The following is a 27,110-nucleotide window of genomic DNA, read 5'->3' on the forward strand; positions in this document are numbered from 1 at the left end:
AGAATGGGAAAAACAAAAAATCAAACACAGCTCACAGTGTTTTAACTGACTGAACATATGGTAAAATTATAGAAGAGGTTTGAATTATCATTCATTCACTAATTCCTTCAACTAAATGTTTATTAAATGCCTCTTAGGAAATAAATATAAACCATTACTTCTATGCCTTCTCTCAAGATATTTGCTGCCTTTGTGCATTTGGGCATAGACTAAATTAATTAAGAAGACCCCTAGGAAATGACTCAAATTCCCAGTGGAAAGATTATATATTATCATGCCTTAAAATGAGTAAATCACAGCATGAGATCCACGATGGAAATAATGGAGAAAAGATGAAGTAGATACTAGAGGTTATGACTATGTGTTTTATAACATAACCATTCAAAAAATATCTGTTAAATGGATGAATGGATACAAACAGACTGGGCTTCAAGCTGAATTCTAAGCACATAGGTTGAAGAAGACCTTGAAAACTTATCAGAAGTATTTCTCTTCCATCATCATTCCAATCCACACCAGGACAAAAAATTCAAAATGGCTCCCATGGGAAGAATAATAAACGATCACAATCTCTGAAGTCAAATGAAATAAACCATCCCTGCAAGAATTGCCCACAATTAAATAAAGAAAAAGACACCACAATATTTCCTCCCTCTTCAATTCTGGTTCTTCAGTGCCTTCAGTTTGACAGTAAATGAACTCTGACCAGATGGCTCTTTCTATAGAGATTCTACACACACACACACACACACACACACACACACACACACACCCTTGAGTATAATAACAGAAGTGTATATTGTTCTTAGTTTTATTCTCTCTTTATTCAGTATGGCAAGAACAAAACAAATACCTCGACTACGAGAAGCAGCACCTGTACTTCCACATGGGTGAGTCACCAGGGAGCCACAATCCTTATCATCCCATTTCCTTGAAGCAAACAGTTGTCAAGCCAGAAGGCATGATTGAAATCCTCCCACAGAGAGACGATCTGATCATGTCTTGTTGTGCCTCAAAAAAGCAGCATGTTTTATTTCAGACTTACTTGGGTGAAATCTGAAAAGGAAAATAGAAGAACAATTAGGCATTCTTAATGGGCATCTCATCATTCTGGCTACTGTACAAGGAAGGAGATGTTCCAAGAAGGATGGGAGGCAGGATGCCAATCAAGGGGTCTGGTAACTCTTGTCCTGGATAAGCTAAATACAATACTTATCAAGAAGAAAAGAATAGTGGTATATGGATAGGAAGGAAAAATAGGAAAAGAATGCTCAAGTACTGATAGTAGGTGCCAGAAAAAGCAGAGTCTCATGAATAAAAGTCACCTGTAGAGCTTCTGTGTGGAAGAAAGTTGACTGTTTCCACAGCTTACATACAACTGTAGAAGATATTTTAGTGGATACACACACACACACACACACATATATATAAAATAAGATAGGTCTGGATATGTTCTAGGCTTGAGAGAAAATAAGGTAGCTGAATAAGGCTAATACCAATAAAAATACTAGAAGCAAAAATGTTTTGCTCTTAATGAAGTCCAACAAAGAAGTCCAACTTCTTTGTTAATGAAGTTCACAAAGAAAAGTTTAGGACCCCAAAATATGCTCATCTAAAACATGCTTACTCATTTGCAAAAGAAATCCAAATTAAGGAAGATTTCAAACATTTCCTATAGATCAGTGGTTCTCACCTAGGAGCATTGTTGCCCCCAGTGGGACATTTGACACCATGCAGATACTTTTTTTGATTATCACAACAAAGAGGGGTAATGGTACTGACATCCATGGGGCACATGCCAGGGATGTTATGAAATGTCTTATAGTACACAGAACAGCCCTGGACAATAAAGAATTATCTGACACTAAAATGCCAACAGTGTTAAGATTGAGAAACTGTTGCAGATGATCTGGTTTGCCCAAACATTGGCCACCAGTGATCATCTGTCTCATGCCTGACCAAGATGGCCTGTGAGTCCATTTTCTGTGACATGGGGATCAACCACCACTGTAGCCTCTTCCAGTGCTAGAATTCTGAGGACTTATCCTAATGTAGTTACCCTCTTTCATGACCAAAAAGGGTGTGGAGGACATTGGTGCCCCAGTTTGAAAGTTAACTATTCCAGCCCAGACAGATGTGTATTCACATAAGAAAAAACTATTGGAGTCTCTTGTCTGAATTCTCCTCCTGTGTGTAGTAAAACAAGACAGCCTTAGCTTATGAGGAATGGATGAATATTGTAGCTTCACTGAAGAATGTTCAGGTTACAAACCACATTGTCCTGAGGAGCTGTTTCATTTTGTCATTTTATTTCAAATGTCTTCAACTTAGTAAGACAGGTACAAATGAGTCATACTCAACCTGTCAAAGAGAAATTAGGCTTGACATTTCATAAAGGTGGAGAGACAGCTTTCATTCAGATTTCTGTAGTAGGGAAAGGTACTTCAGTATAAACTGAGCTCAACTCTCCAGAACACTGGGACATGCTAAAGGAAATTAGGGAAAGAGGATAAAGGGAGGGGAAGCTGGTCCTGTGGTTAAGCCATGTGTGTCATCTAACTGGTGCTTATCAAAGTCAAACTCATACCCTCCCAGAGGCTGCAGGACAGAGCCTGATCTTCAAAGATTGTACTTCAGAGGGATGACTCCCAAGTCCTTGAGAAAGACATTTCTGGGTCAGGGAAGATCCATCCCAGAGGGACAGAGTAAGAATTTTATAATTGTAAGTTTTCTAACAAATGATTGAAGAAAAAGGATGTCAGGAGCCTACTGAACATGCAGTAATTTCTTTGGACAGTCTTGAAATTTCTCAAGAATTTTAAGGGGGCTGGAGTCATCCCAGGAACATAGCCTTAAACTGTTCTTAGAAACTATTTCTAGCATTTGTGTGACTCTTAGCATGTAGGGTGGGCAAAATCATTTGTCCTGACTGTTCGCAGACTTTGAAAGCTTACAGGTCAAGTATGAAGCCTAGTCAGGAAGGGGGCTCCAGAGCATCTAACTAAAATTTGATCAAAAAGGGAGCTGTCAAAATATGAAGGGTCTCCATATGACTCCTACATGCTCCAGGCAACTTCACTTGTCCTGGGGGAGAAGCAGGTAAATAAATATCTGGCCAGACTCAGTATGCCTGCTGTATATCTGCCACCTCAACATATTGTGACAGGGCCCAACACAAAGGATCGTGAAGAACTGAAGGATTCCAGAGACCTTGAGAAAACTTGAAAACTCACAGCAGAAGCTCTTCCAGGATGCTTTCATCAAAAATGACTCAGATCTGCAAAGCTTCCCTAGTCTCCTTAAGGGATCTTGAACCAAAGTCCTGGTTCAGCCTCAGAGACTCTAAAAGCCCAGCAGCATCCAGGATGTGGTTGTGGATCTCCACCTTGCATCCCTTCTCAGGGACAATATTGCAGGAGTAGCATGTTAACGAGATCAACTCTCAATAGCTTCCACAGGAATCATATCAGCTCATTTGTTCACCATCTTTTTTTTTTTTTCTTCAGTCTGGCCCCTCCTTTTCATTCCAGTATATCTGAACCTGCAATCCATTAAAGAGATGTATCACAGAAGGTACTGGGAGGTGAGTAACTCGATTCCTTCTCTAAAACTAGATCAGGCTGGTAGAAAAGGGGAAATGTAAATGCTTGGTCCTTTCCAAATTCAGTTTCCTTCCAGTACTAGGATATACAATTTAGCCAGTTTTATTTCCACTAGCTTAACTTTCAAGCACTTCTACCAGCAGGACATCACCTGGGCCAGCAGCTTTTATATCCACTATTTCATCGCATTTGGTCCTTTCTATGGAATCTTCAGAACCATGGTACTCATATATTTAGTCAAGTAAGGAAACAATAATATTCTCCTACCCTTATTACCTGGATGGTCCTCTTACCTTTCTTATCTGATCTGTTTATGATTAGCAATGATTAGCAGATTATGACGGCTGGCTGCATTCTTGTAACTGAAACATTTCCCCCAAAAAATGTGGTATCAAACATCTGAAATAATTGAATGAGTTTCTTGGAAACTGAATTTGCCCAATTTTGCCTTTTTTCCCACGTGATTCATTCTCAATTGCAGTATAGTAGTCCCTCAGCATCTGAGGAGGATTAGTCCCTGGACCCACCTCAGTTTCCGAAATCCAAAGATATTCAAGTCATCTATCCATATATGTAGTTCCACAACTGTGGATTCAAGCAACCACTAATCTTGTGGTATAGTGTGTTTACTTAAAAATATCCACATTTAACTGGACTTGAGTGTTTCTCAAAGGTCACCTGTATTCTGCCTGATCACCAAGTCCTTCAAACAGTAATCCAGCTGGACATCATAATTCTTACCAAAGATAATAGGAGGCCAGTTTTTTAAAAAGTTATTTTATGATTAGAAATTTTCCCTGAATCAAAATGACTTTAAACTGAATAACCCTCTTCAACTTCCCAGTGTATTCCTTCCTCATTCATTTGCATTACTATTCATGACAATAATGGTAGCTACTATGCATCAGGCAATTTGCTAAAGGCTTTACATTGTGGGCTTCCCTGATGGCTCAGACAGTAAAGCACCTGCCTGCCTTGTGGGAGACCTGGGTTCAATCCCTAGGTCAGAAGCTCCCCTGGAGAAGGAAATGGCAACCCACTCCGGTACTCTTGCTTGGAAAATTCCATGGATGGAGAAGCTGGTGGGCTACAGTCCATGGGGTCGCAAAGAGTTGGACACAACTGAACTACTTCACTCACTTTACATGCATTATCTTATTTGATGTAATAAAACTTGCAAAACCAGACAATGCAGATAGTATCAATTTCATTTTTCTGGTAAGAGAACTAAAGTTCAGAAACATTAAATCACTCATTCAAGAGCAAATAAGGGCCAGTGGCAGTGCCAAATCAGAACTTGTACCCATTTCTATTTGATGACAATAGCCAACTTGTTAATCACATTGCATATATCCTTAAGTTGTTGTTGCTTTAGTCACTAAGTCATGTCTGACTCTTTTGCAATTCCATGGACAGTAGCCTGCCAGGCTCCTCTGCTCTGGGGGTTTCACAGGCAAGAATCCTGGAGTTGGTTGCCACTTCTTTGTCCAGGGGATCTTCATGGCTCAGGAATCAAACCCACGTCTCCTGCATTAGTAGATGGAATCTTTACCACTGAGACACCAGAGAAGCCTGACCTTCAGTTATCTAGGTATCTTCTGAGCCTTGCACCAATGACTAAGGAAAATACTGGGGACACTGCTCTTGTACATTAGGCTGCAAGACAGGTAGTATGACTGAATACCTAGTGTGTCATCTTTAGATACAAAAGGTCTGCAAAGATGAAAAACAAATAACCACCACTATATTGGAGCCTTTGAGTCATTGCCATTTCCTCTAATGCTCAGCCATATCTGCCAGTGGTTATGCAAGCCCAGTAACTGGAACTGAAGCTCCCCAAGGAGTGATCATGTCTTCCTTTTATTCTCTTAAAGTTTGCTTGAAAGTCCCTGGATTGCTTATGTTACCCGGATGAGCCGCATACCAATGAAAAGGAGCAAAGAGAGGAACCAGGACTGGTTCAGCACTCAGGTAATAATGCTGTTCTTGGGAAAGCATCCATCAAATCCATCTGCTTATCTCAAATAATAATTATTGGACGCTTGCCAGGGGCCAGGCACTGTCAACTGTTTTGCATGTTAGACATTTTCATTCCAATCACAAAGAAAGGCAATGTCAAAGAGTGTTCAAAATACTGCACAATTGCACTCTACTCACAAGCTAGTAAAGTAATGCTAAAAATTCTCCAAGCCAGACTTCAGCAATATGTGAACAATGAACTTCCAGACGTTCAAGCTGGTTTTAGAAAGGGCAGAAAAAAGAGAGATCAAATTGCCAACATTGGCTGGATCATCAAAAAAGCAAGAGAGTTCCAGAAAAACATCTATTTCTGCTTTATTGACTATGCCAAAGCCTTTGACTGTGTGGAGCACAATCAACTGTGGAAAATTCTGAAAGAGATGGAAATACCAGACCACCTGACCTGCCTCCTAAGAAACCTGCGTGCAGGTCAGGAAGCAACAGTTAGAACTGGGCTTGGAACAACAGACTGGTTCCAAATAGGAAAAAGAGTATGTCAAGGCTGTATATTGTCACCCTGCTGATTTAACTTATATGCTGAGTACATCACGAGAAATGCTGGGCTGGAGGAAGCACAAGCTGGAATCAAGATTGCTGGGAGAAATCAATAACCTCAGATATGCAGATGACACCACCCTTATGGCAGAAAGTAAAGAATAACTAAAGAGCCTCTTGACGAAAGTGAAAGAGGAGAGTGAAAAAGTTGGCTTAAAGCTCAACATTCAGAAAACTAAGATCATGGCATCTGGTCCCAGCACTTTATGGGAAATAGATGGGGAAACAGTGGAAACAGTGGCTGACTTTTTTTTTTTAAGGCTCCAAAATCACTGCAGATGGTGATTGCAGCCATGAAATTAAAAGATGCTTAGTCCTTGGAAGGAAGGTTATGACCAACCTAGGCAGCATATTAAAAAGCAGAGACATTACTATGCCAACAAAGGTCTGTCTAGTCAAGGCTATGATTTTTCCAGTGTTCATATATGGATGTGAGAGTTGGACTATAAAAAAAAGCTGAGCACTGAAGAATTGATGCTTTTGAACTGTGGTGTTGGAGAAGACCCAGAGTCCCTTGGACTCCACGGAGATCCAACCAGTCCATCTTAAAGGAGATCAGTCCTAGGTCTTCATTGGAAGGACTGATATTGACGCTGAAACTCCAGTACTTTGGCCACCTAATGTGAAGAGCTGATTCATTTGAAAAGTTTCTGATGCTTAGAAAGATTGGGGGCAGGAGGATAAGGGGATGACAGAGGGTGAGATGGTTGGGCAACATCACCAACTCAATGGACATGGGTTTGGGTAGACTCCAGGAGTTAGTGATGGACAGAGAGGCCTGGTGTGCTGTGGTTCATGGGGTCACAAAGAATCAGACACGACTGAGCGACTGAACTGAAGTGAACTGATGAAACTGAAGGAGTACAGTTAAAAAGTTGGCTTAAAGCTCAACATTCAGAAATCTAAGATCATGGTATCCAGTCCCATCACTTCATGGCAAATAGATGGAGAAACAGTGGAAACAGTGGCTGACTTTATTTTGAGGGCTCCAAAAATCACTGCAGATAGTGATTGCAGCCATGAAATTAAAAGGTGCTTACTCCTTGGAAGAAAAGTTATGACCAACCTAGACAGTGTATTAGATCTTCCCTAGTGGCTCAGACGGTAAAGCCTCTGCCTACAATGCAGGAGACCTGGGTTCAATCCCTGGGTCGGGAAGATCTCCTGGAGAAGGAAATGGAAACCAACTCCAGTATTCTTGCCTGGAAAATCCCATGGACGAAGGAACCTGGCCAGGCTACAATCCATGGGGTCTCAAAGAGTCGGACATGACTGAGCTACTTCACTCACTCACTCAGACAGCATATTAAGAAGCAGAGACATTACTTTGTCAATAAAGGTCCATCTAGTCGAAGCTATGGTTTTTCCAGTAGTCATGTATGGATGTGAGAGTTGGACTATAAAGAAAGCTGAGCACTGAAGAATTGATGCTTTGGAACTGTGATGTTGGAGAAGACTCTTGAGAGTCCCTTGGACTGCAAGGAGATCCAATCAGTCCATCCTAAAGGAAATCAGTCCTGGGTCTTCATTGGAAGGACTGATGTTGAAGTTGAAACTCCAATACTTTGGCCACCTGATGTGAAGAGCTGACTCATTTCAAAGGATCTTGATTCTGGGAAAGATTGAGGGCATGAGGAGAAGAGGACGAGAGGGTGAGGTGGTTGGATGGCATCACCAACTTAATGGACATGAGTTTGGGTAAACTCCGGGAGTTAGTGATGGATAGGGAGGTCTGGCGTGCTGCGATCCATGGAGTCGCAAAGAGTCGGACATGACTGAGTGACTGAACTGAACTGACATGGGATGTAGCTACATGCTCAGAGTATTCCCACTTCACAAATGATAAAATTGAAGTATGAAGAAGTTATATAACTTGTATAAGATCACACAGCTAATAAGTTGTAGAAGCAGGTTTTATTTATTTGGTCACACTGTGTGGCATGCAGGTTGTTAGTTCTCCTATTAGGGATCAAACCTGTGTTAAGCACACAGTCTTAACCAGTGGACCACGTAGGAGTTCCCTAGAAGCAGGTTTTAAACCAACAGTTTGATTTAAGAAACTTTTCCCTTAATCAAGGCTAATAAACTATAGTCCAAGGGCCAATCTATCCCAGTCTGTTTTTGTAGTTTTATTGGAACACAGCCACACTCATACATTACATATTCTCTATGATAGCTTTCATCCTAAAACAGCAGAATCGAGTAGCTGTGATGCAGAATTAAAACATTTACTGTGTGGCACTTTACAGGCAAGGTTTACTAAACCTGCCCCAACATGATACAGTCTTCCAACGAATCTCACACTCCTAGAATAACAGAAGGAAGAACCCTGGAATCCCCCTCATTTCATCGTATAGATAGTGGGGCCCGAGAGGAGACTCAGCATTCTCGGCTACAATGCCGTGAACGATTAAAAGATTTGTGACCCATGCAGAATACCACTGCTCCTAAGACTGACACTGGTGTGCCATGATTAACTGGAGAATCCAGTCATCGTACTGCTTCCTTCTCCATGCTCATTTCCAAATTCAGTGGACATTCCACACAGTAGTGGTTCTCAATCTTTTTTGTCAAGAAACCACTCTTAAAACGTATTGAGGACATCAAAGAGCTTTCATTTGTAGAGGTTATATCCACTGATACTTATTGTATTTGAAATTGAAACTGAGAGCTTTAAAATATCTATTAATTAATTTTAAAATAACAAGATAAAGCCAGTAAAAGTTAACATCAGAGTGATGACAGCATCCCATGTTTAATAGCCTCTGGGAAAACCCATGCTATACGCATGCATGAATGAAAATGAAAAAGGCAAATACTGTCTCAGAAGTATTATGGGAATCATTTTGACCTTGAATACCCCCTGAAAGTGTCCTAGGGAACCCTAGGTGCTCTAAAGTACACTTCGAGAAACTTCTGACATAGAGAAACTGCAAAAATAACATTCAAAATGGCAACAACACTAACAAGAATTAAATCTTATAAAGACACTGAATAAAATCACGTCCATAAGCATTGTAAGTAGTCTGGAGAATCCCATGAACCTCTTACCTGTCTGTCTTTGTATAAAATAAAATACATTAGATTAAAAAGGAAGCTACTTGTATATATTAATAAATGTATTTCTATGCACAAAACCCTTGATTAAAGACTTTGTATGCTTTATTCCACATTTAGAAGTCCTTTAAGTCTATTCTGTGGTAATATTATTCAAACTCCTATCATTTCTACCAGAGTCCTACAATCCCATTTCCATCTGCCAAAGTCCTTACTCATGACACCTTAGTCTTCTGATTTTGAGGGCTGATAATGACTTGGTCCTCTCAAATCCTATTTACTTCTTCATATCTATTTCCTTATCTATACTTCTTAGCAAAATGTCTTATTTCCTTTATAATTGTAAGGTCCCTGAGACCTGGGACTAATTTTTATCCCTCATGGTTTGTTACACAAAATGCGTACTCAATCAGCACTTGTTGAATGATGGATTAAAAGAGATTCAGGACTGGGAACACGTATACAGCTGTGGTGGATTCATGTTGATGTATGGCAAAACCAATACAATATTGTAAAGTAATTAGCCTCTGCCGGGGACCAGCCCCAGCTGATCCAGGGTATTCGAAGGAGAGACGGCATAGGCGAGGATCAGGATACAATAGCTTCAATTAGATATTAATTAAAGATATAAAGAGTAATAGAATAAGGATAGCTCAGTAGGAAAATTCAGTGGAGAAAAGAGGCTGAGTAGCTTGGTTTACACGGGAGACCAATAAAACTTCAAGACAAGAAGTTTGCACCACTTACGTAGGCCGCAGGCGTCCTTCCATTCTCCCGAAGGGGAGGAGACACTGAGGCCTCCCTGGTCGGATCTTAGAAGCCCAGGCATAATTAGTAAGCATGGTGGGTTCCGTGCTCCAGATGGAGACTCAGCCAGAGTGAGAGAGAGAGCGACATGGGGAGACCAGTATTTCGAGAAACTGATCCCAATTCTTTATTTTCCATGGTCTACTTTTATACACTGAGATGTTATGCAAAAGTCACGTGGGGTCAGCAGTCCTGACTTTTATCAAAGTCAGGTGCTTCATACAAATGTATACAGAGGTCTTAGGGGTGTTACATCATCTTCTGGCCAGGGGGGCCTGCTGACAATTTACAACCCTCTCCTTGTGACAGCGGTCAGTCAATCAAGACACTTATTTCTCCAGGGCTGATTATTCTCAAAACAGACGTCACCCAAATAAAGTTACATTCCTACAGGGTGAGGGTGTAGAGGGTTTTAGTTAAGGAAAGAATTTACTTAGCCTAAGGTCTAACGTGATTAATATCAAAGGTTAATACTTATTTCTTCTATATATTCATTAACGTGTGTAAGGGCAGGGGATGTGGAGACGTAGCAACAAACATTGGCTCAACAAATGAAAAACCCTTCACCAACACAATTTCTAATTAGCCCACTATACTTATACTTATAGTTTTCTAACTTCTCTAAAGAACCTGTTTTTAGAGGGTTTAAAGCATCTCGTGCCTCTCACGGTTGGGAGGCTGTGAGCAATCACATGTGGCCGGACAAGCCTGTCAGGCAGGCTAGAGAACCTTCAGAGGAGTTTGTAGGTTAAAACACTCTTGTCACACCCAAGAGTTTTTATTGACTGGAGCTCTAGGTTAACTCCTTCTCCGAAAGAGGTGGTGGGGGACAGCCCCCCGTAAAGTCAGAGGTGTAGGTAAGAGCACAAAGTAGTAAAGTAGGCAGGCTCTGGTTATGGGGGTAGACGCTCGAGGATTTCCAGGGGGACTCCTGAGGCTCGATCCCGCCTTTGCGTATGTCGAGCCTCCTTCCTCATGACCTTTGCCATGGGCGGAGTACCTCACTCTGGCCCCCAACATCTCCCCCTTTTTTATTTCTTAAAACAGCCAGATGCAGCTCAGTCACGAGCCTCCGAATGCTCTGCCGGAGAATCCTGACAATACAAGGAAGAATGATTATGAGAAGTAGAATTAGAGACTAGGGATATTAGACAGAATATTTTTTCCAGAAAAAAGTTAGAGAAGGTGTGAAAAAAGTCATTAGCTGCTCCAGTGGCGGTAAAATCCAGTTGAGAGTGTTTCAAGGTCTGTATTTGATTATGAAGTTTCCCTAAGTCCAGGCCAATATCAGAACTGTTACAAACACCTGAGATATGATTTTTAATCTTTTCCCATTCATAATCTGTCTCGTTTACCTTCAAAGATGTCACGCATATCCACCTGTAATCAGCGTGGCACGTCAAAGCCATCTTCACCTTTAAAGCCTGTAACTCAATCCCAATATGCATAATTGCTTCTTCTAAGGCGTCTACTCTCATCTCTAATTTCCTATCTATAGCTTCCTGTGTTGCTAGAGTTAAATAAACATTTTTAGACATGGTATCAACATATTGGGCAGTATGCACTTGTTGAGTCAATGATATTGCTGCCACAGTAACAGAAGTAATTGCTGCTATTAAAGCTGATATTCCTAGGATAAGCAAGACCACAAACCGTCGCGATTGCATTAAATCCTGAAGTTGTTGTAACACAGTAAGACCATAGCTATCATATAGGCACCATAAGATAGGGTGGGCGTTGTAACACCACAAAGGAGCAAACATTACATTGAGGGTTTAAACAAGATGAAAGCATACATTGTTGACAAGTCACTACGTTAGGTCCACCTGAATAATTCATGCCTACATTAAGTTTGTTGGAGTCATTAGTAAAAAGGAAAACATGAGGCGAGGGTGGACAAGCTAAAACAGAATAAGTAGAATTATTTTCTGGTTGGAGTTCATGCTGCAGCAGCCCTGTCAGTCTCGCCGGGATCTCGATGTTTATCTTGTCTCCCCTGCCGGCGGGCTCCTCTTTTGTGATCGAAGCAATGGGGGAACTGGATGTCTGGGGGTCTGCAACATGGCGAATCAACCTGTCCCGGATCTAAATTGGAGAATTTGCATCCTGTGGAAAAATACAAGCACATCCTCGACCGCTAGTTAATAATGGGTCAGGACCCTTCCATTGTCCTGAGAGGAGGTCCTTCCATTTGACTAATGGTTTTGCATTTAATTGCTCCAGGCACCAATGACGAAGCATTGATGTAGTTCCAGCCAGATCAGTATTTAGAATATTTATTACGAAAAGAGCACGTTGCAAGATTTGATGGGGAAAACTATACTTAAACTCCCCTTCTTTTAGTTTTTTAATTTGAAGCTTTAATGTTTGATGTGCTCTTTCCACAATGGCTTGTCCCCGGGGATTATAAGGGATGCCTGTATTGTGTTTAATTTGAAACTGTAAACAAAATTCCTGAAAAGACTTAGAAATGTAAGCAGGAGCATTGTCAGTTTTCAGAGCTTTTGGTAGGCACAAATATGAAAAACAAGTAAAGAGATGTTGTATAACACCTTTAACTGCCTCTCCGGTACGAGAAGTTGCAATAATGACATGAGAAAAGGTATAACAAAGGACAGTTTTCCAAATGAAGAGACATGAGTTACATCCATCTGCCAGAGTACGTTAGGTTTGAGACCATGAGGATTAACTCCCGTAGGTAGACTATATTATAAACAGTGGGGCAATATAAGCAAGAACGCACAATCTCCCTAGCAGTTTCTCTGGGAATTTGGAATTGATATCTTAAGGCAGTAGCATATTGATGATGAAGTGAGTGAGAGGCTCTGGCCTCCTCAATCACAGTAGCCACTGTATTTCTGGTCAGCCAAATCATTAAAGGCATTTAAAGGGCCGGGCAATCCGGAATAAGCCTGAATGTGTCCAGTGAAAAATATTTTATTTCTTTTCCAAATTTGTTGCTGTAATTTAGTTAACAAATGAAATATGGTAGTTTTATTTTCAGACAAAAACCGCAGTTTCAATGTGTGGAAACAACCTGACAATATACTGAGAATCAGAATAAAGGTTAAATTCTTCATCTGCAAACATAGCAAAAGCCTCTATGCTGTTTGAAGTTTCCCATGTTTCTAAAACCTTTTGGTGATTTTTAGTAACTATGGAGGCTTTACCGTCTGCTGACCCATCAGTAAAAACTATTTGAGCATTTGGAATAGGAGATTGTTTACATCTGACAGGAAAAATAACGGGATGTCTGGATATAAAATTCAGCAAAACATGCGAGGGTAAATGATGCAAAAATTTTGACCAAAATAATTTCCTATGGCAATCTGCCAGTCCTCATCAAACATTAGAAGAGCATCAAGTTGTTCCTTATTATATGGAATTACAATTTCTGATGGCTCTTTACCAAATAATTTAATGCTCTGCTTTTTTCCTTTAATATCAAAGTAGCTATCAATCCCGGATAAGAAGCCGCTACTTTTTTAGCTTGGGCGGGGAGATGGACCCATTCTAGGGGGCCGTTTTGCCATAAAACCAATTTTTTGTCTGGCTACCCCAATTACACCTATGGGGGTTTTACGGTAAAAGAATTGTCAAGCAGTTGTCAATTTAATTTTTTAAATTTTTAAAATTTACATTTTAACAACATAAATTTTGGGATATGTTAATTTAGGTGTAATGTTTAGTTTAGGTCTCTGTATAAATTTAAATAATAAATGCATAACCTCCTTATCTCATTTTGGTATACAGATATATCTAAATGCAAAATGTATTTATATATGTATTTATACATGGCAACAAGTATAAACTTATTGACATAATCAATATACTTGAATTAATCTTTATAATTAATATATTAATTAATATATATTACAGCAATACAACACGTACACAGCTAATATCAGCCAACACAAACCAATGTACTGCAATAATACATGTCACACATATATAATTATACAGTATATAGAACATATATCATCACAGCACATCAAACCATACCAATTAATATCAGCCACACACATTATATTACTGCAATATATATTTGATTATACAGTATATATATAATATGCATATACAGTATACATACCAATTTATATACAGAATAATTAAGTATAGATCCATAAATAGAATTAGGTATACCTCTATTATATTTTATTTATACCCATACCTAATTAGGCGAACTGCAATTAGGCAAATATATTTATATTATGTATTTATAATAATATATATAGTACTATTAATTGTACCGCCTGTTGATCACTAAGAAATTGAGAAAACCCTTCTCTGAGTATCTCCTATTTGAGATAGCATGTCCCTCCCCCATAGGGTAAAGGGGAGCGTAGGAACTACATAAGGTTGGAAAGTTCCACAGGTATCCTCAAACTGCCAATCTAACATTTTTGAACTTTTAACTACTGTGGGGGCTTGAGGGCAAATGAAACAAAATTTGACCCCTGAAATCTATCAGGGCAACTTGCCAATCATCACTATTTTGTAAAAGACTTGCAGTTGATCCTTATTGAATGGCATTACTATATTTGCTACTTCTTTTCTAAAAAGTTCCACACTTCTTTTTTCCTCCTTTTATAATTAATTGTGCCACCAAGCTGGGATAAGATAAAACTATTTTTCTTGGGGTCACTGGTAGATGGAACCAATGGGCCTTTTTGTCACAAGCACCCTGTAGGTGTATGTTTTGTGGCAAGAATAATTTAATCTCATCTTTTGGTAATATTAATCCTAATTAACTGATCATTTAAAGTCTCATACACTTCAACAAGAGCTAACTCTGTCTCATTAGTCAACTTTCTCTTAGAACTGGAATTAGGATCAATTTTTAAGCAATCAAATAAAGGCTTTAAATCTGCAGTAGTCAGTTTTAAATGAGGGCGTATCCAATTAATGTCCCCTAATAATTTTTGGAAATCATTTAAAGTTAGTAAACAATCTCTCCACAGCTTCAAAGGGGCATTATCAGTTTTTAAAACTTTTGGCACACCTAAATATGAGAAGCAAGTAAAGAGGTGTTGCACAACATCTTTATAAGCTTCTCCAGTTTTTGTTTTGTAACCTAAATCTGGTCTATAGCTTTTTAGATGACAAGCAACCATCTAATCTTTGCTTGAATACTTCCAGCAACAGGGAACTCACTATTCTTCAAGGTTTTAAACTCTCCCTCACCTTTTTTTTTTTTTTTTCCTACAGCATTCTCACCCCGCATATCACTTTCTCTAATCCCACCAACTCATTTTCAGTATTATACGTGGGCCAGGAACTAGGCCAGTCTTTTCCAGCAATGTTAAGAGATGTCTGTTCTTGTGTCTAATAGCCCTGACATTTTATTTTCTTGAATTAAAAGATCTTTTAAAGGCCTTGGAGCTGTAATTCCCTGCACCCAAAAAGCTAGATCACTAAATCTAAATGCTCTGTGGCTCTTAGCTTGAGAAGTCAAGGTTTTTCTTGTCTGATAATAAGGTAAAAAGCAAAAGCTGTGTTACTCTTTGACCTTTATTAATTTGCACAGTTTTAGTAGGCGGTGAGAACAAAACTTTAATTTCTCAATATAATCAGAATCTACTACACCATGCACCACCGAAATTTTCTTTTTCTTTTTATTTATTTATTTATTCTTTTTCTTTCTTTCTTTCTTTCTTTTTTTTTTTTTTTTAAGAAAGCGAGCTACGCCTTAGCACAAGTCCTACAATGCCCTCAGGTAGGGGGCCAGCCACTCCCGTTGGAATTGGAGTAACCTCGTCAAGAGTTAATATTGTTGCTAAATCCCCTTACGGTTTGGCTTTTCTCTTAGCCTGGGTGAGACCCCCCTGAGGGGGTTTTCTCCAAGGAGCATGCTCTGCATATTGTGCATGCAGTCTGTTTTAAAAGCTCCACTGTTTAAAAAACTTTTTATCTTTTTCAGGCTTAGGCAACACTTTGAGAGGCTTTGGGGGCAAAGTGGGGAACTCTTGGGCCCTGGAAGGCGCAAACGGAGGCGGCGGCTATTGCCCCAAATCAGAAAGTGGTGGATAAGTTTTTTTAAAAGTTTGCGCAGAGTGGGAGGTAGCTCGCCAGGGTGTCTGGCCACAGTGTCCTGTAAGTCCTCTCCTCTCTCCTCTGCTGATTTTTTCTTCCTTCTTCTCTTTAAATCTTTCTCAAGTTTTCTTTCCCTCACTCTATCTTTTTTCCTTCCTCTTCTCTTCTCTTTTACTTTCTATCATTTCCTTCTTGTTTCCCTCTTTCATTCTCCCTTCTTCCTTCTCACTACCTTCTCTTTCTTTCGTTTCTTTTCCTTTACCCTCTTTCTCTCTAACTTTTTCTTTCTTCCTCCCTCTCTTTCTCTGTGTCTCTTTTTCTAACTTCCTTTTTTCCTTTTTCTATCTTGCTGCATTCCCTGATTTCTTCCTCCTCCGTTCCTCTCTCCTTTTCACTCTTTAGTTCTTTTTCTATCTTTAGATCTTTCTCTATTTTCTTTCCTTTTTTCTTTTTCACTTTTTTTCTTTTTTCTTTTTATTTTTCTCTCTTTTTTTGCTTGGGTGAGGCCCCCCCAGAGGGGGTTTTCTGCAAGGAGCAGGCTCTGTATATTGTGTATTTTTTAAAAGCTCCTTTGTTTAAAAGAAAACTTTTTTATCTTTTTCAAACTTAGGCAATGCTCTGGGAGGCTTTGGAGGTAAACTGGGGAATTCCTAGGCCCTGAGAGGTGCAAGCGGAGGTGGGGTAGTCGCCTTAAATCAGAAATTGTTGGATAAATTTTTAAAGGTTTGTGTAGAGGGAGAGGGGGCTCGCCAGGGCGCCCGGCTGCAGCGTCCTGTAAGCCCTCTCACTCCTCGGGAGGTAGAGCACAGTGTCCCTCCTCTTCCTCGTCAATGGCAGAAAATATGATCTGCACAGAAGGTGGAGACCCACTACCATCCACGGCTATAGCCTCTCCCATAGGTCATCCCACAGCCTCATGATGAGGGTCCAGAACATTTTTAATCATATTTATAGGATAAGTTTTTAGTTGTTTTTTCACCTTCACCCAAGTATCTAAATTAACAGTAGCTTCATTAACAGTTTCAAGATTACTTGTATAAAGAGTTGTCATTTTTAGTTTCAGTGTTATCCATGTCAGAAAATTAAGTATAATAGAAGATAAAGCTTTTAGCTTTCAAAAGATCAGGCTTTTCTTTGGCCTTTTAACTTCAGAAACCATTTTTTCTCTCTAACTCTAACTCTTTAACACTTTCAACACTTCCCACTCCTCTCGCCCTGTCTATCCTACAGGGGGGTCCGCGGCACCCTTGAGTGGGGTCCTAGCCGTCCCGAACATTGGAAGAACAATAGGGCTGATGACCCAGATTGTTCCGGGGGAGGAACAGTAGGCTGGTGACCCAAACTGTTCCAAGGGAGGAGCAGTAGGGCTGGTGACCCAAACTGCTCCGTGGGGGAACAAGAGGGCTGGTGACCCAGTTGTTCCGAGAATGGGGAGCAATAGGGCTGATGGCCCTGATTGCTTTGGGGAGCTTACCTTCGAATCGTCCCTGTTCGGGCACCACCTGCCGGGGACCAGCCCTGGCTGATCCAGGGTATTCGAAGGAGAGACGGCATAGGCGAGGATCAGGATACAATAGCTTCAATTAGATATTAATTAAAGATATAAAGAGTAATAGAATAAGGATAGCTCAGTAGGAAAATTCAGTGGAGAAAAGAGGCTGAGTAGCTTGGTTTACGCGGGAGACCAATAAAACTTCAAGACAAGAAGTTTGCACCACTTACGTAGGCCGCAGGCGTCCTTCCGTTCTCCCGAAGGAGAGGAGACACTGAGGCCTCCCCGGTCGGATCTTAGAAGCCCAGGCATAATTAGTAAGCATGGTGGGTTCCGTGCTCCAGATGGAGACTCAGCCAGAGTGAGAGAGAGAGCGACATGGGGAGACCAGTATTTCGAGAAACTGATCCCAATTCTTTATTTTCCATGGTCTACTTTTATACACTGAGATGTTATGCAAAAGTCACGTGGGGTCAGCAGTCCTGACTTTTATCAAAGTCAAGTGCTTCATACAAATGTATACAGAGGTCTTAGGGGTGTTACATCATCTTCTGGCCAGGGGGGCCTGCTGACAATTTACAACCCTCTCCTTGTGACAGCGGTCAGTCAATCAGGACACTTATTTCTCCAGGGCTGATTATTCTCAAAACAGACGTCACCCAAATAAAGTTACATTCCTACAGGGTGAGGGTGTAGAGGGTTTTAGTTAAGGAAAGAATTTACTTAGCCTAAGGTCTAACGTTATTAATATCAAAGGTTAATACTTATTTCTTCTATATATTCATTAACGTGTGTAAGGGCAGGGGATGTGGAGACGTAGCAACAAACATTGGCTCAACAAATGAAAAACCCTTCACCAACACAATTTCTAATTAGCCCACTATACTTATACTTATAGTTTTCTAACTTCTCTAAAGAACCTGTTTTTAGAGGGTTTAAAGCATCTCGTGCCTCTCACGGTTGGGAGGCTGTGAGCAATCACATGTGGCCGGACAAGCCTGTCAGGCAGGCTAGAGAACCTTCAGAGGAGTTTGTAGGTTAAAACACTCTTGTCACACCCAAGAGTTTTTATTGACTGGAGCTCTAGGTTAACTCCTTCTCCGAAAGAGGTGGTGGGGGACAGCCCCCCGTAAAGTCAGAGGTGTAGGTAAGAGCACAAAGTAGTAAAGTAGGCAGGCTCTGGTTATGGGGGTAGATGCTCGAGGATTTCCAGGGGGACTCCTGAGGCTCGATCCCGCCTTTGCGTATGTCGAGCCTCCTTCCTCATGACCTTTGCCATGGGCGGAGTACCTCACTCTTGCCCCCAACAAGCCTCTAATTAAAATAAATAAATTTAAATTAAATAAAAGAGAACTAAATATCTTGTTTGACATGGGTTCATTTACATCTAATGTAATCTTTTTCTTTGTAGGTCTTGGCCACCTATAATGTTGAACAGTCCTTTTTCAATGACTGGTTCACTGGGCACTTGAACTTCCAAACTGAGCACCAGTGATTAAGAGAAATAGTTCACAATAAAGGGCAAGGGCTGTCACTAATAACTGCCCTCCACATAGTCCAGAGTGGAGTACTAGACTCGCAATCTTAAGGCAGAACAATGAACCAGGACTCTCTAAAGGATGCTATTTTTAAATTAACAACAATGATAAAGAAGAGAAGAAAGAAATGAAGTGTCACAATTATGAGTAAATGGAGTGAAATCTTGGAAAAGTATCAGTGACTCAGTTTCCAGATTCCTATGGGCTTAGGAATTGATTTCTTTGCATTTGCTTTGTTGGCAAAACTTAAGAAAAATCAGGACACTTGGGTAACCAACTTGTGTTCAAACTTAACTATGCTATAATTCAAATATCTACTTATCTGTCTTTAGAGCCAAGTTTACAAAATAAATAATGAAGTGGAATCCCTGCTGCAATTTCTAAATGGTATCTGGAAATACTTTACCAATGGGTCAGTTACAGAGAGGAAATGGGTAGTTCATGCCTTGATGCAAGTTAAAACATTGAGAGTCAATTTCTCCAGAGTGTCAGGGCAAAGGCCTTCCACATTCTCTTTGTCTAAACCATGAGTCTATGATAGTCAAAGAAGGAACAAGACCTTTATTTGTTCAAGGAATTTTTTTCATTCTATTTCTCATATTAGGGCTTGAAAATTTCAGCAAAACAAACAAAAAATATTATTACTCATAGTTTTATTAAAGGAGAGGTTTACATCCAAGACGGTCATCTGGCTGACTAAAGAAAACTTGGAATTAAAAATCCATCTCTCCTCACTTCTTATTCCTTTCCTGGGACTTTTAGCTATTTACCATGACTTAATATAAAGACTGCAGTCCACAGGGTCACTGAGGGTTGGACACGACTGAACAACTTCACTTTCACTTTTCACTTTCATGCATTGGAGAAGAAAATGGCAACACACTCCAGTGTTCTTGCCTGGAGAATCCCAGGGACGGGGGAGCCTGGTGGGCTGCCGTCTATGGGGTCACACAGAGTTGGACACAACTGACTCGACTTAGCAGCAGTAGCAGCAGCAATATACATTCATCTATTCTTGCTCAGGAAGTTAGAAAAACAGAGACTAAGACAGAGATTAGTAGGGGTAGAGTGGGCAGTTCAGTATCTCCAGTTCTCTGGGTAGTTCTAAATGGTATAAAGTTCTAAAAGGTATACTTTCATTTTATCAGGACAAAAATAAACAGTTGATGGAGCTAAAACATATTCTCTTAGTTCTTCCTAAACGTCTTCCACCACAAGATTTGTAGTGGGTTGAGGGATAAGATGAGTCTGCCAGCAAGTTTTTTAACTTCCCAGAACAAAAGTATTGTGCAAGGTCAAGGTTGGGTTTGCATGACTGATACCATTTTATTTTGTAAAAGGGGAATGGGAACTTTGGGTTTCTCCTTAGGTCTGAAAGTTTTTTTTTAATCTATTTTCTCTGTTGCCCTAGTCTATTTCCCACAATGCCATGCCATAATTATCACAAGATGGCACCTCTGGTGAAAGCCTCTTGGTGAAAGTGAAAGTGGAGAGTGACAAAGTTGGCTTAAAGCTCAATATTCAGAAAACAAAGATCATGGCATCCGGTCCCATCATTTCATGGGAAATAGATGGGGAAACAGTGGAAACAGTGTCAGACTATTTTGGGGGGGCTCCAAAATCACTGCAGATGGTGATTGCTGCCATGAAATTAAAAGATGCTTACTCCTTGGAAGGAAAGTTATGACCAACCTAGATAGCATATTGAAAAGCAAAGACATTATTTTGCCAACAAAGGTCCATCTAGTCAAGGCTATGGTTTTTCCAGTGGTCATGTATGGATGGTGAGAGTTGGACTGTGAAGAAGGCTGAGCTCCAAAGAATTGATGCTTTTGAACTGTGGTGTTGGAGAAGACTCCTGAGAGTCCCTTTGATGGCAAGGAGATCCAACTAGTCCATTCTGAAGGAGATCAGCCCTGGGATTTCTTTGGAAGGAATGATGCTAAAGCTGAAACTCCAGTACTTTGGCCACCTCATGCGAAGAGTTGACTCATTGGAAAAGACTCTGATGCTGGGAGGGATTGGGGGCAGAAGGAGAAGGGGACGACAGAGGATGAGATGGCTGGATGGCATTACTGATTTGATGGACGTGAATCTGGGTGAACTCCGGGAGTTAGTGATGGACAGGGAGGCCTGGCGTGCTGCGATTCATGGGGTCGCAAGGAGTCGGACACGACTGAGCAACTGAACTGAACTGAACTGAGCATGAATCCAACCTGGGAAAAGTTCACTTTCCCTATGGCTTTTCTCTGATACTCTATTTCCTTGAACTAGCCTCCCTCCTTTTGATAAAATCAGGTAGTGAAAAATTGCCTACATTTTCAGTCACGCATTAGATAAGGGTGACTGATTGGATTAAAATCAGGAACCTCAGTCCTAATTTCAGTTCCTCAATACCATACCATGAAATTGGCCATGTCTCTCACACATTGCCTGATCTGTAAAATAGGCGGGTGCATAATATTACCTGGCCTATTTGCAACATAGCATTGTTGGGACAACCAAATAAAGTAAGGCAAATAGAATACTTTCATAAGCCAGGAACACTCATTCACATGCTGGTTATTGTTATTAATGTAATGAGGGTTCCTCCCATCCGGAACCATCAAAAGCAAGAGCAGCCATAAGGTCAAATAGATTCACAGGACAGAAAGACACTGAAGTATCTTAATGATGCCAAGGGCACATTTCCTTAGATGAGAGAAGTATGAGTAACAAGTGAGACAATGATTTCTCCTGTTACAACAGGTAACACGTGGGAGTCACCTTTCACTTCTGACTTTACTCAAGCCCCTGGAATCAGCAGCCAGATCTCAAGCCAGAGGACTAGTGAGCCATGGGCTCTAGTTTTCCCAACTTCCAATTAACCATATGAGTGCACAACTCTCTTCTGGAAATCATACCAAATATATCACTTGTTGCTTAAACAATATATTGTAAAGGATTTTCTTGACTATTTCCCTGCTAATCATCCACCTGAAGGACACAGAAAGTGTAAATTAAACATAAGCTCTACTCAGAGGAGGAATATACTTGGGTGCTTTTTCTTTCCCACATTCATTTATGAAAATTTGCCTAAAGACAGTCGTGTTTAAAGAATTTATCAGTGAACATCAATCTGTTTAGCTATAATCAAAATTTTGATGTTATATTTTAGTAAACTTGTTTTATTTTATATCTATCTATCTGTCTATCCATTAATCTATCTTTTTTATGTGCTTCAAAGTAAATTTCTAGGGGCTTATTTACAAAACTAAATCTCAGATTATGCAAAATTCATTTCTCATCTTCAATAAAGGATTGTGCAGCAGCTTCATCTTTAAGGGAGTTTTATTGGAATTTTGCTAGGTGAAGGGAATATAACATGATTAACATCGTGCAAAATAAATTAACTTAGTATAAACCTTCTTGTGCAAACTTTTATCCTTCATTATTTATTCAGCACTTCAATATTTATTGAGCACTTACCATGTGTCAGACTTGGGCCTGATGATGTGACCCAGAGATCCAGGAGCCCAGGTTCTTGAAGCTTACAATCTAGTAGAAATAAATAAATAAATGGAAGAAAAAGATCATCACATTTGAAGAAAATGAAAGGGTGTTTCGAGAGCAATAAGCAGGGACTAATCAAAATAAGGAGGGTCATGGAAAAGTGACCATAAGAAGAATATGAAGGAGGCTGCAATCAGACTAAGGAGCAGCAGCATCAACCAAGTGCAAAGGCCTTAAGGCATGAATGAGCTTCTGTTAAAAGAACACTGGGCATATACACCGAGGAAACCAGAATTGAAAGAGACACATGTACCCCAATGTTCATTGCAGCACTGTTTATAATAGACAGGACATGGAAGTAACCTAGATGGCCATCAGCAGATGAATGGATAAGAACGCTGTGGTACATATACACAATGGAATATCACTCAGCCATTAAAAAGAATGCATTTGAATCAGTTCTAATGAGGTGGATGAAACTGGAGCCTATTATACAGAGTGAAGTAAGCCAGAAAGAAAAACACCAATACAGTATACTAATGCATATATATGGAATTTAGAAAGATGGTAATGATAGCCTTATATGCGAGACAGCAAAAGAGACACAGATGTATAGAACAGTCTTTTAGACTCTGTGGGAGAGGGCAAGGGTGGGATGATTTGGGAGAATAGCATTGAAACATCTATATTATCATATGTGAAATGAATTGCCAGTCTAGGTTTGATTCATGAGACAGGGTGCTTGGGGTGGTGCACTGGGATGATCCAGAGGGATGGTATGGTGAAGGAGGTGGGAGAGGGGTTCAAGATGGGGAACACATGTACACCCATGGCAGATTCATGTTGGTGTATGGCAAAACCACTATAATATTGTAAAGTAATTAGCCTCCAATTAAAATAAATAAATTTATATTTTTAAAAAAGAACACAGCAGGAGGCCTGATGACAGTGGAATAGTATCCCAGTTTTTTCCTCAATATTACTTCAACTTCATTTCTTTAGTGTATTTTGCCTTAGGTTTTCAGAGGCATTCAAAAATAATTTTCTAGATAAGCAACAAGGATAAATTGTAGAGCACAGGAAATTATAGCCATTATCTTATAATAATTTTAGTGGGGTATAAACTTTCAAAATGCTGAATCATCATGATGTACACCTGAAACTAAAATTAATATTGTGAATCAACTATACTTCAATAAAAAATAATAAAAGTGTTTTCTATTATTTGTACAAGCATAGTTTTCTCTGGGAAATCCTCCCAGATTTAACTGACTAGGTTAAATCTCCCTTCATGAGCTCTGTGTCCTGTGTGCCTCACTTATACAATTTATTTCTGCCTATACAACCATTGAAAATGGAAAACTCCATGTGGGTAGTGACCACCCTGTATGTTGTTGCCATTTTATCACCAGGCCCAGTCAAATTTTTGGCACTGACCACGTATTCAATAAATGTTTTAAAGAATAATTAGTTAATCGTTCTTCTCATGACAAGCATTCCCAAAATTCCTTGTAATTGCTGCCTAGAATCCAGCTGCAACCCTGATGTTCTCTGTTCCATATGGAGATTAAATAATAATAACACTCCTAAGTTAAAGGAATTGTTAAAGCCTGATACATGGAACCCTTTGCTTAATCAATTGAAAAAGGCTGCACAAAAGTGACTTGGGTCTATATCTCAGTGGAACAAACCCGAATACTGACTCACACCAACTGAATTTGCATTCTGACACACTTTTTTGGGGGGGAGGGGATAAGCAGAGCTGAAGGCTGCCCTAAAAACAATGTGGAGTTTCTAGCCCTGGACTTGAGTTCTGTTAATAGTTATACATCTATACCTCACTTACTCTCTGATCATGAGCTTGCTCCTTACTTTCTAGAGATTGCCTCTTATTCATAGATAATCGATTGAAATACAAGGAATTATTTGAGGTTATAAATAGGCAATATATGTTAGAGAGTTCAGTTTTGCCTGGCACTGGTCTGCTCTCATGGGCTACTGCATCAGCTTTCTAACTGTTCTCATTGTTTACCCTTTTCTTCCCCTCACCAACAGCTTTGAACTCGATGTCCTAGCTATCTGGATCTCCCAGATATTTGCACAATACCTGTTTATTATCCCAGTACCCTTCTATCTAATCGAACTGATGCACGAAATCCCTGTTCCCTCTCTCCCTAGGAGAGTCTGTCATTCCCTAAGCACTAACCTCTTTTATTTCCTTCTCAGTATTCAACACCATCCAAAATCATTTGCTATCTCATCTCATTGGGATACAAATTTTAACACAGAAACCTGGCAAATGAATAAGTATATATCCTTGCTCTTCATAAAATTTAAGGAGAACAGGAAAATAACATCAGCTCCTTGCCAGCAGTGGTTTTGTTATATCTCTAGCACCAGAGTTGCCCTGAGGTCCTGTTCAGTAAATACCTGTTTTTCAAGGGCTGCTTTTTTTTTTTCTTTTCTTTCTCTTCAAGCCACCAAACACATCTCAGAGCGGTCCTGCAGAGGGTACAAGGTCCAGGCCTGGCTGGGATTTCTGAGCGAAAAGGCCACCAATGTAGTGGTGGCCGCCGTATCCCGACCCCGAGACATGATGGGCTTTTGCCTCCACTGCACCGTCCTACTCATCTCTGCTGAGGCCAAGGTCACTCCCTGCACCTCTCTGCCTGCAGCCGCCCTTGCCACCAGGCAGGCCAGCTGCTCTTGCTGCCCATCCGGGGCCACCCTGGCGGTCACAGGCTGGCTGTGGTGTGAGCCCCTGGCGCTGGCCGCCTCAGATGGTGATCCCAGTTGATGGTACCTCCGCTGTCTCTACGCGGCCACTGTCGCCTCTCCCGCCTGCACCACTTGCTCCACTGAGAGCTGGAGAACGACTGCTGGAGCGGTTGGTGCTTCTGACTGGCTGCTTTCTGCTGTGGCACTTTTCTGCTCTGGGTGCAGAGGCCAAGAGACCAGCACAAGCTGGGGCAGCCCTGATCCACCGTTGGCCGGTGCCACGGGAAACCTCTGCCCCAGGCAGGAGGCCGTTAGTGAGTAACTGACAACCAGCGACAGTTAGTGGCCCCTTCAGCCATTGGTTAGTGCCACAGTAAGCCCTGCCCCCTTCTATAAATAAAGGCGCCCACATTCGGACAAATGGAAGATGGCTCTTGACAGGTGAGGCTGCCGTTTCTGTCAGCTAGCTTTCTGACGAGAGTCTTTATCCCTTGTTCCAACAACTTGTCTCCAGACTCCTTGGCCTGGATCAACAAGCAGAATGAGTTTGGGCTCCTTAATCCCAGCCCTGGCCAAGGGAGTAGAACTTGGAAGACTTTCCAGTCCCACTTCAGAGAAGCCAACATGCAACCATGGAGAACCTTGTATCGTGGCCAAGGTGCACTGCAGGCACATGGACTGTGGACATGCTAGTGTTCCGCCCTCAAAGAGCAGACAGCTTTATTAACAAGACTAAAATAAATTTAATAGAAAGATAAAATTAACACGCCAGAGCAACGTCGGGCACACCAAAGAGAAGGGTGGGAGGCAGCACCTGTGCAGTACCTGCCAACATGGAGGGTCCGGAATTCCATCCCCAGGAGGCAGGGTGAAGAGAAGCCACCTGAGGCCATGGTGCGCAGCCAGAGCCTGGCTACCTCTCACTGGTCCTGGAGAAGCTACTGGAGAAGACCTGGCCTGAGGCATGCCGCGATAAAGAGAAGGAAAAGCTGTTGGAAGAACAGGCCGAGACAGCCAAAGGCAAGTCTGGAAGCAGACCTTGCCAGGTGACTGCGAGATGTTCCACCTGCTGTCCATGGACCCGGATGGGTTCCTGCTGGAGAAAGGCCTCCCCACCGGCCACAGCCACCTGGCTGAGAACCTGCTGCTATCCCTGGCTGAGCTGGAAGGGAAGGAGTCTGTTCCAGGGTGTCGCCACTGCTCCTCCATCACTCTCTTCAGCCCTTGGAATTCTGTCCAGCAGAGGTTGGAGCTGGGTCTTTGGGCAGGACAACCTCCCTTACAAGGAAGCCCGCTGCCTATGGTGGACTGCTAGTGACCACATACCCAGTGAGGTCCGGCTCCAGGGGGTTGCGGGGAGGTCCCAGTGGGGCTACAGTGGGGAGAAACCATCTGCTCCTCACCCTGCAGCGCAGCCCTCCCCTCCAACCTGGGGACTCCAGCATATGTCAAGGCCAGGGCAGCAGAAGTCAGAGCCTTTGTGTTGGTTACTCTGCTACAGGTGGTCAGGACAGGGTGGTGAGCTGCATTTTCATGGATGCTCTTTACTCCCACGTGTGCTTTGACTCCAATTTTTGGTAAGCTCTATTCCTTTCCAAAACAAACCATTCAATATCACAGTAATCCAAGTCTATGCCCCAACCAGTAATGCTGAAGAAGCTGAAGTTGAACAGTTCTATGAAGACCTACAAGACCTTTTAGAACTAATACCCAAAAAAGATATCTTTTTCATTATAGGGGACTGGAATGCAAAAGTACGAGGTCAAGAAACACCTGGGGAAACAGATAAATTTGGCC

General features: G+C 41.1%; 1 long non-coding RNA gene across 1 annotated transcript; it reads right to left on the bottom strand.

Moving 5' to 3' along the window:
• Window positions 1–770: 770 nt before the first annotated feature.
• Window positions 771–25,672, bottom strand: LOC133239645 (uncharacterized). The gene is made up of 3 exons (XR_009733917.1): window positions 25,026–25,672; window positions 22,572–22,640; window positions 771–1,056 (listed from the first exon to the last, which is right to left on the bottom strand). It is a non-coding gene; the product is annotated as an uncharacterized LOC133239645 (long non-coding RNA).
• Between the last annotated feature and the right edge of the window lie 1,438 nt (window positions 25,673–27,110).

Source organism: Bos javanicus, chromosome 26 (genome assembly GCF_032452875.1).
Source record: "Bos javanicus breed banteng chromosome 26, ARS-OSU_banteng_1.0, whole genome shotgun sequence".
Lineage (NCBI taxonomy): Eukaryota > Metazoa > Chordata > Mammalia > Artiodactyla > Bovidae > Bos > Bos javanicus.